Source organism: Adiantum capillus-veneris, chromosome 16 (assembly GCF_014529385.1).
Source record: "Adiantum capillus-veneris isolate H3 chromosome 16, ASM1452938v2, whole genome shotgun sequence".
Classification (NCBI taxonomy): domain Eukaryota; kingdom Viridiplantae; phylum Streptophyta; class Polypodiopsida; order Polypodiales; family Pteridaceae; genus Adiantum; species Adiantum capillus-veneris.
This window is the reverse complement of record NC_140946.1, coordinates 144,272,168-144,280,465: the sequence shown is the minus strand read 5'-3', so window position 1 is coordinate 144,280,465 and position 8,298 is coordinate 144,272,168.

Sequence of the window (8,298 nt, the reverse complement as noted above, 5' to 3'; positions counted from 1 at the left end):
TGTGCCAATTCTTAGGTCAAATTTTGAATCATTTGTTGATATTGGTTATGGGTTTTACACTAAACTCCTTAGCTCCATTTAGTCTTGAACTAAGGCTAACTTAACCTTGTATAAGGCATTGCTACCATTTATGCTACTATATGGGGTTGCTTTTGGTTTGTACTGATAACCTGGTAATTATCCTTCTTGTTTAGCAGGTATAGCTCAACATAGGGTTTTCTTGGCTGATGTTGTATACCTTAGCATAAATAGTTGTTTATGTTCTTATTTACGGATGTCTAGTGGAATTCTGCTAATTTATTACTCCTCAAAACAGTGGATGACATAGTTGAGTGGATATGGTTATCGGCTCTTTGCAGGACTCTATAGAATTACTTATTTCCGAATATAATCTCCTAGTTCCGAATATAACTTAACACCTGGTTTGTACATTTTTTGGTTATTTTGGACATGGACAAACATAGAGATGATCTGTTGTTTGTAGGTTTGCTTTATCTCCTGGTATCTTTTGCTAAAAGGAGTAAAAGGGAGTAACTTTGGTAGGGCCAGACTAAGGGTATATATTTATTTAATTTCTCTTATAAACTGGTTTGGTAGTTCCTTACTTTCTCGAAATGTTATCGTAGCATGTTTGATTACTTCATATAGCGTTTGGTTAGTGAGAATCTCGGGTTCCTCAGAAGTTTGTTGGAATCCGGCCATTTTTTTTGCTGTGGTCGTGTTGCTCACGATTATGGAAGAACCTATCGGGGTTTTCTTGTATACAAGAGTGTGTATATGAAGATTTCGTTGCTAATAAAGCCAAAAATGATTTGTCTATTGTTATCAGGTTATACCAAGGTATAAGCTGATTGCTCCGATGAGTACTATAGTCTCTCCGATCAAGAGGGCACATATCTCGAAAAAGCTTAAAGCGGCTAGGGTAGAATATGTGGCCTCTTTTGCGGTTAAGAAGATGGCGTGCTCGAGGAATAGAGCCTTTCTTAGTATAACTTGCAAGAATAAGGAGATAAACTATAAAGACCCTTAACATAGATTTCATCTAATGCCAATAGTTGGCAATTTGTAGGCTATTTAAGTTTTGTTTATGATGCTGTAATTGGCTACCAAAGTCTCGTTTCTCTTTCAATGATGATCTCACTTGCACAAGAAAGTTGTACCTTTGTGACATGGATAACAACTAGGATGCCCATGCATCACCTGCATACATAGCCAATGCTAACAGAATGTTATGTTGTTTCTATGGGTGCAGGTGAGGGCTACTCTCTTTGGTTTAGCTTTTTGGTTGCTTTATCTATTGGTATCCTTTGTTGGTAGGTGGAAGCCCTACATTCAGTCCCAAGGGAGCATGTAGCTGCAAAGCAGAGAAGGTGGTAGGTATTTTCACAGAGCAGCTTCACCATTGCAAGGATTTCTTGTACCTCAAGTGGCATACCACAGCCAGTACATTGGTCCTTTCCAGCATTGCCACACACCCCCCTTTCTATCCATTCTGAATTTGACAATAGCTATATTACATAGGGCAATGGGAAAAAAGGGCCTTGTAGCCTAAATTGCATATGCATCAACAATTGTAGTTGACTTTCACAGGCCTGTACTTTGGCCTCCTTGACCTCCACCCCAATCTACAAAACCAAGACGAAAAGAGCATGGTAAGTACTTAGGTTAGTTGTGCACATGTATCAAACATAAGTTGCAAGTACGAAAATGATACACTTACCAAATAATAGGTTATGTCAATGTCACTATCAACGGGGGCTTCCTCACAGTGAGGAAACCCAAATCATCGAGTATCTCTTTAATTGTTTCTATTTTCACCTCAAGATCCATTGTCTTTGCATTTATATAATTGCTATGTGATAGATTTTGCAATTCATTGCCAGCATCTCACAGCTTCTATCTCAATACTGTGACAACAGAACTGGCCCTTTGCATTGCTCGCTTCTCTTATAGCTTCCAGCTCCTGTTGTGCATTTCTGAGATCCTCTTTAGCATTCTGCAGTTGTGTTCTCAAATGAAGTAAAATAGCCTTCACGTGTTACAAATCCTCCAAGTCAAAAAAGGAAAGGCTTTTAGCCTCTTAGTGAGTAGTGTGAGTCGATAGGGTTGTGGCGTTGGCCGATTATGTAATGCTTGTAATGAATTGTGCATCATCCAATTGTTCACATGGCCCTCTCTCTTGAAGATCCTGCAAATACTGCAAAACAAACTCAACCCAATTGAAGCTCATGGATGTCCCACTTGCAATCAACATAGGGCTGAATTATTTAACAAATTCCTTTGCAAATGTGGAGTTTATCTCCATGTTGGTTGGACCCTTCTGGTAGACCTTATAGTGAAACTGCATCACTTGCTCATACATATCACTGTGGATGCAACTGCATTTAATGCAGTACTGGTTGGGGTCTTTCGACTGTTTGAACACACTAAACCTTTCCACATCACTAAGTTGATCCCACCTCACCAATTTAGGATTTGAATCACTCATGGAGAGGCCATAAGAAGCACTAAAATCGTCCGCTGTGGTACAAAATTTCTCTTGCAATGGGATCATCACCTTAGGAGCTTTCCATCGGACTGCACACATGTAATAGGAAAATTAACAAAAACCAAAAGTTTACTTGATCAAGAGAGTAGAATGTGAAAAAATGCATTCCAACTACATATGTAATGCCCCTCTCTCTCTCTCTCTCTCTCTCTCTCTCTCTCTCTCTCTCTCTCTCTCTCTCTCTCTCTCTCTCTCTCTCTCTCTCTCTCTCTCTCTCTCTCTCTCTCTCTCTCTCTCTGGTTGTAAATGGCAATCCATTGCTCATTGGGGAGCTGATGTCGGAGCTTCACCTTAGGAGATTTCCATCAGACTGCACACATGTAATAGGAAAATTAACAAAAACCAAAAGTTTACTTGATCAAGAGAGTAGAATGTGACAAAATGCATTCCAACTACATATGTAATGCCCCCCTCTCTGTCTCTTTGGTTGTAAATGGCAAATCCATTGCTCATTGGGGAGCTGATGTCGGACTGCATGCAGAGGACACTGAAGAGGAACACACACATACAATAAAGGGGGGGAGGGGGGGGGGGGGGAAAGAGATATATATATTTGATTATCATGGAGGTCAAATATGACCTATGGGACCAAATAAACATTACAAAATGGATCCCTCATATGATTGATACACCGCATTTGGGTAGGGTATAGATTGGATGGTAAATTCTAGCTTTTGGGAAATCATATTTAGGGATGCACTAGCGAGTTGACAAAAGACAAGAATAAGGAGGTCTAAAAAGCAGCATAAAAGATAAACCTACGATATATCTTCAGCCGATTGCGGTGGGGTCTTCTTTGAAGTTTAAAAATCCTGGATGATAGCCCATCCATTTCAATAGACTCCCCATTTGCCTTGTTTACGAGCGTCGTGCATCTTTTTGAATTTGCTTTCTTTGAGTTTGAGATGGTTTGTTGTCAATTCCTCAGCAATCCAGAGCTTCATTCCCTTGAGGAGGCGAGATTGATGTAACAACCTCCTCTTTGTCCTTGAGAGTAAGGGTGCATTGCTTGGGTGGCAAGCATCTGTTTGTGTCATTGATCCAAGAGACTGTGTTGGGGTCGATGGTCACTGGTTGAAGTATGGCATTGAGCTTGAAGATCGCTTCTTTGAGAGTATCCTTGGTGGTACACCATGGTGATGGGAGTCCCTTGATCCTAACTTTGAGACCAAGGGATTCTTGTAGCTGGCGTTCCTGACGAGCCCCGTGTAGCTCAACGTCAATTTTATTTGTGATGCCATGGGTTACTTCATGGAGTTCTTTTTTGACTGTTAGCATGGATTTGTTGAGGGATGTTTTGACCTTCGTGCTTTCACTAGGAGAGCTTGACTCTCTATTTGTTTTACATTCTCAAGCTTCTATAGATGTTGCTTGAGAGCAACATTTTCCCCAATGAGCTCCTGAATCTGGGCCTCAAGGGCTGAGATTCTTGCTTCCTGAGATGGGTGAGAGGATCCTTCCTGGGTGCTACTGCCAAAGCAAGACAGCTCCTACGTGAAGGGGGAGCTGGCGTGCCGGCGTGGACATCATCTGGGAGTGGTTGTTTGTCACAGGCCTGTGTTTTCTTTGAAGGGTTCTACTAATTGGATGGGCATCCAATGATACAAATCGATCATCGTGATGAGGCATAAGCTCGAGTATAAACACCTGATGTCGGACCTGATGAGCAAGTTGCATAGGCAATGTTCGAATTTTTGGGCCTGAAGATCTGCAGAACTAGTACCACCCGAGGTTGGACCTGCTCACTCGTGCAATTACTTGTTGAGAAAGCTGTTCCAGACCTATTGTCGGGCGCACAGGGAAATGTCAGGATATTTGGGTGTGTTGCTCAGTAGAACTAGTACCACCCATTGGACCTGCTCACTCATGCAGTTGCTTGTCGAGCAAGATACTCCAAACCTGCTCTCGAGTGCATAGGGCTACCGGGCAAGCGTTCAAGCGATGCTTGTTGTCGAGCTCACATGGCTACCGGGAAAGTGTGCTTCAAACTAGCAGTGGGGCAAGGCTATGCCTTAACACCCCCTCATAGGGCCGCCCATCGCGGGGGGGGGGGGGGGGGGGAGACCTATGGAAGGAAGAGATCTAGGGTTAGAGAGAGAGAGAGAGAGAGAGAGAGAGAGAGAGAGAGAGAGAGAGAGAGAGAGAGAGAGAGAGAGAGAGAAGAGAGAGAGAGAGAGAGGAGAGAGAGAGAGAGATTCCATTATCGTCCTTGAAGGTCAAATATGACCTATGGGACCAATAAAACGTGTACAATAGAGGTTCCTCTATCTAAGAGGGTACAATGGCTGCAATAACACATGTAGATGTGTGTGTGTGTGTGTGTGTGGGAGAGAGAGAGAGAGAGAGAGAGAGAGAGAGAGAGAGAGAGAGAGAAGAGAGAGAGAGAGAGAGAGAGAGAGAGAGAGAGAGAGAGTAGGCTACTTAAAAGGATTACCACCAAGATATTAACAGAGTTGGACAAGTTCAAAGTAAGAGGCGCCAAGCCCGATTGGACCAGCCAGAACAACAGCATCAAATTAGACTCATTAACCATGTGTGTTGTTGACGAGAGCTTTTTACAAAGGGGAGATGGAAGAGGAGGTAACATGATTGTGTAAATTAGGAAGAGACAAATCCTGTTACCTGTCACCATCACCACAAAAACAACATGAGAATGTTAGTCTTTGAAAAGTGGAAGACAGGTGTCATAAGATTTGATTTTGTCTATTTTTTATCAATGTCATTCGAATTTCTACAACAAATATTAAAAATATTACCTCCCTATCAACCTGAGAGAAGAACTCCATGCTAGAGAGGAAGAAGGTGGTGAGGTATCCTTCAAGTAGTCCTGCAATCTCAAAAATGGATCCCTTGTCTTCTTTTGGTCTCTTTTTATAGTAGTTTCCTTTTCATCCCTTCCTTGCCCAAGAAAGTATCCGGTTCATTGGAGGTGGGGTGTGGGTGGGGAACCCATGCCTCTAACTCTTTTTGGGAGTTCAGATATGGAGGGTGCCATGTTGGGTGTGATTTTCCCTTTCATGCTTCCAAATTGCACCTTCTTCTCCTCTGCCTTAGGAGGGGTCCCAACATAAGCTTTTATTTTTTTGTTTGTGGTCTTCCTTTAGGCAAAAATGATCTTTCTTAGTACACTTATTTAAAGGACGAGAAGAGGAGAGAGAGGAGTAGAGAGGAGAGAGAGAGAGAGAGCAGAGAGAGAGGAGAGAGAGAGAGAGAGAGAGAGGAGAAGAGAGAGAGGAGAGAGGAGGAGAAAAGAAGAGAGGGAACTTCCACACTAGGAACGTGGTATCCCATTTTTAGGGGGCACTAGGTCCCCCTAAATTGGGGTCCTAGTGCCCACCATTTCTCAGAATGTCCAAGACAAGGTGATGGTCACATGTATGAGGGGACGTGGTAGTCTCTAGTAGGGATCTCCAAACTATTCTCCATAACTTTGCCCTTTCAAAGCCATTGGTGCAAAATGAGTCTATTAGCGTTTTGATGTTGGTCGCTGCCTCTTTGGTAAGGTATTACAAAAGAGGATGGGTTTTATTTGGGACACGATGACTTTGTGGGCCCATTCCGAGGGTCTGTTGCTAGGTCTTTTGAGGTATTTGATGGGTGTGCATGGGAGATTCTCTTCTTTTTTGCGCAGGGTTTTGATTAGCTGCCCATTGTGGATGTGCAAGTTAAGGTTCAAGAAATTGACCTTGTCCCCAAATGTGGTCTCAATTGTGAGGCATTTAGGGTAGATACTTTGATCTTCCATAAGATGTGGATAATCTGGTGTATCTATGAGCAGAATATCATCTAAGTATCTAAATGGGGTTCCAATCTTTCTCAATATTGGGATGGGGTTGGGTTTATTGAGAGTTTGTGTAAGGAAGTTGAATTCAAGGGAATGTAGGTATAGGTTGCACCAGGGGGGGAGCATGAGAGAGAGAGAGAGAGAGAGAGAGAGAGAGAGAGAGAGAGAGAGAGAGAGAGAGAGAGAGAGAGAGAGAGAGAGAGAGAGAGAGAGATAGATAGATTCCATTATCGTCCTCGGAGGTCAAATATGACCTATGGGACCAAATAACGTGTACAATAGAGGTTCCTCTACCTAAGAGGGTACAATGGTTGTAATAACCCATGTAGATGTGTGTGTGTGTGTGTGTGGGGGGGGGGGGGGGGGGGGGGAGAGAGGAGGGGGGGGGGGGGGGGGGGGGGGAGAGAGAGAGAGAGAGAGATAGAGAGAGAGAGAGAGAGAGAGAGAGAGAGAGAGAGAGAGAGAGAGAGAGAGAGAGAATACCCGAGTTGTTCATTCATTTGACTGCATGCATGAACTCTGACATTGGCACTCCGGTTCAGACATCTTCACTCTTTTGCGAGGTGGAGGAGCACTAGTAGATTTGGTCATGCTTTATTTTTTTGGTGGTGGAATGTCGGATGAGTTGTTGGAGGTCTTAGGTTGGTGGGTGGATGGTTGGATAAGTCGTTGGAGGTCTCAGGTTGGTATTCCAAGATCTTTGCCTCTCTTGAACTCTCCTGAGCAGAGACTGATGGTTGTTTGGTAGAGCCCCCACGTCTCTTGAATATGGCCCCCATGCCTTGCTTCCCTGCTTGCTACTTGACTATAGCTCAATTGTATAACATCCTTGCCAAAACTCCTTGATGATAATGTAAAAGATTGAAAGTTTCATTGAATGTCCCACCACTCAATCTTTCATCATTGTGCCCCACTCAATTTAAATACACAATTTGTATACTCATTTCAAATACTGTTCTTATTCTAACAATAGGTTAACATGCTTATATCTAGAAAAGAACATGGTTTTGTAGTTGGGGTCAATATGGATGGATTATTGTACGAAGCGTGACCCACTGTATTTCTCCCAATCCATAATAAAAAAGCTTCTTTGACTTGGGAGTCTATTGAGGCATCATGTAGCAAGTGTAATGCATCCCATCTTCCAAACTTCTTTTATCTTGCATCCATCCTATGTTCAGAATCTTGCTTTTATGCATCTTTTGAACTTTTTTGCTTGCTTTCCATGCAATTGTAGGAAGTCAGTGTGAGGGGTTTTGACGCATCTTTATCATGTACTCCACAACCCTTTCCATACCCATAACCTCAATTGGAAGAGATCCCGACTCAAGAAGTAGGAGCATATATTGTGTTTCTGTCTTAACTTGGAGGAATTTTGTAAGTAAATGCTTTTGGATATTCTCAAACTCTTTCCAAGTAGACTTTGAGATGCTCGCACCCCACACTTCAAGTCCATAAAGAAGATCTAGTGTCACCAATGTATCAAAAAGGTACTTCTTGAGAACCTAACACTTGGCGTTTCCCGCATTACGTATGTTCTCAAATGCATACTATGCTCTCTTTTCAGCTTCCAAATGATGCATAGCACATTCATGCCACTTGTGATTGGCCGGAACCTCAAGGCCAAGGTACTTAAATTCTCAACAACTTCAAGTGTTTCCTTGTTGTACACAATGCATGGATTCTCCTGAGGGTTGGTTTTCACAAACATAACCTTTGTTTTGGATTCATTCACAATCAGTCCACTATGCAAGCAAAAGTTCTCAAGGACAACCATAAGCTTTTGTGCATCCTCTAAAGTGTGTGCTAGAAGCACTACATCATATACATACAAGAAAAGCATGATTACCACATTGCAAATAGTGACCTCTTTAATGCCTTCTTCTGCATAAAGTCAAGTACCATTTGCTCCAATTGATCGATGCATAGACCAAAGAGAGTTAGTGACAATGGACATCCTTGTTTA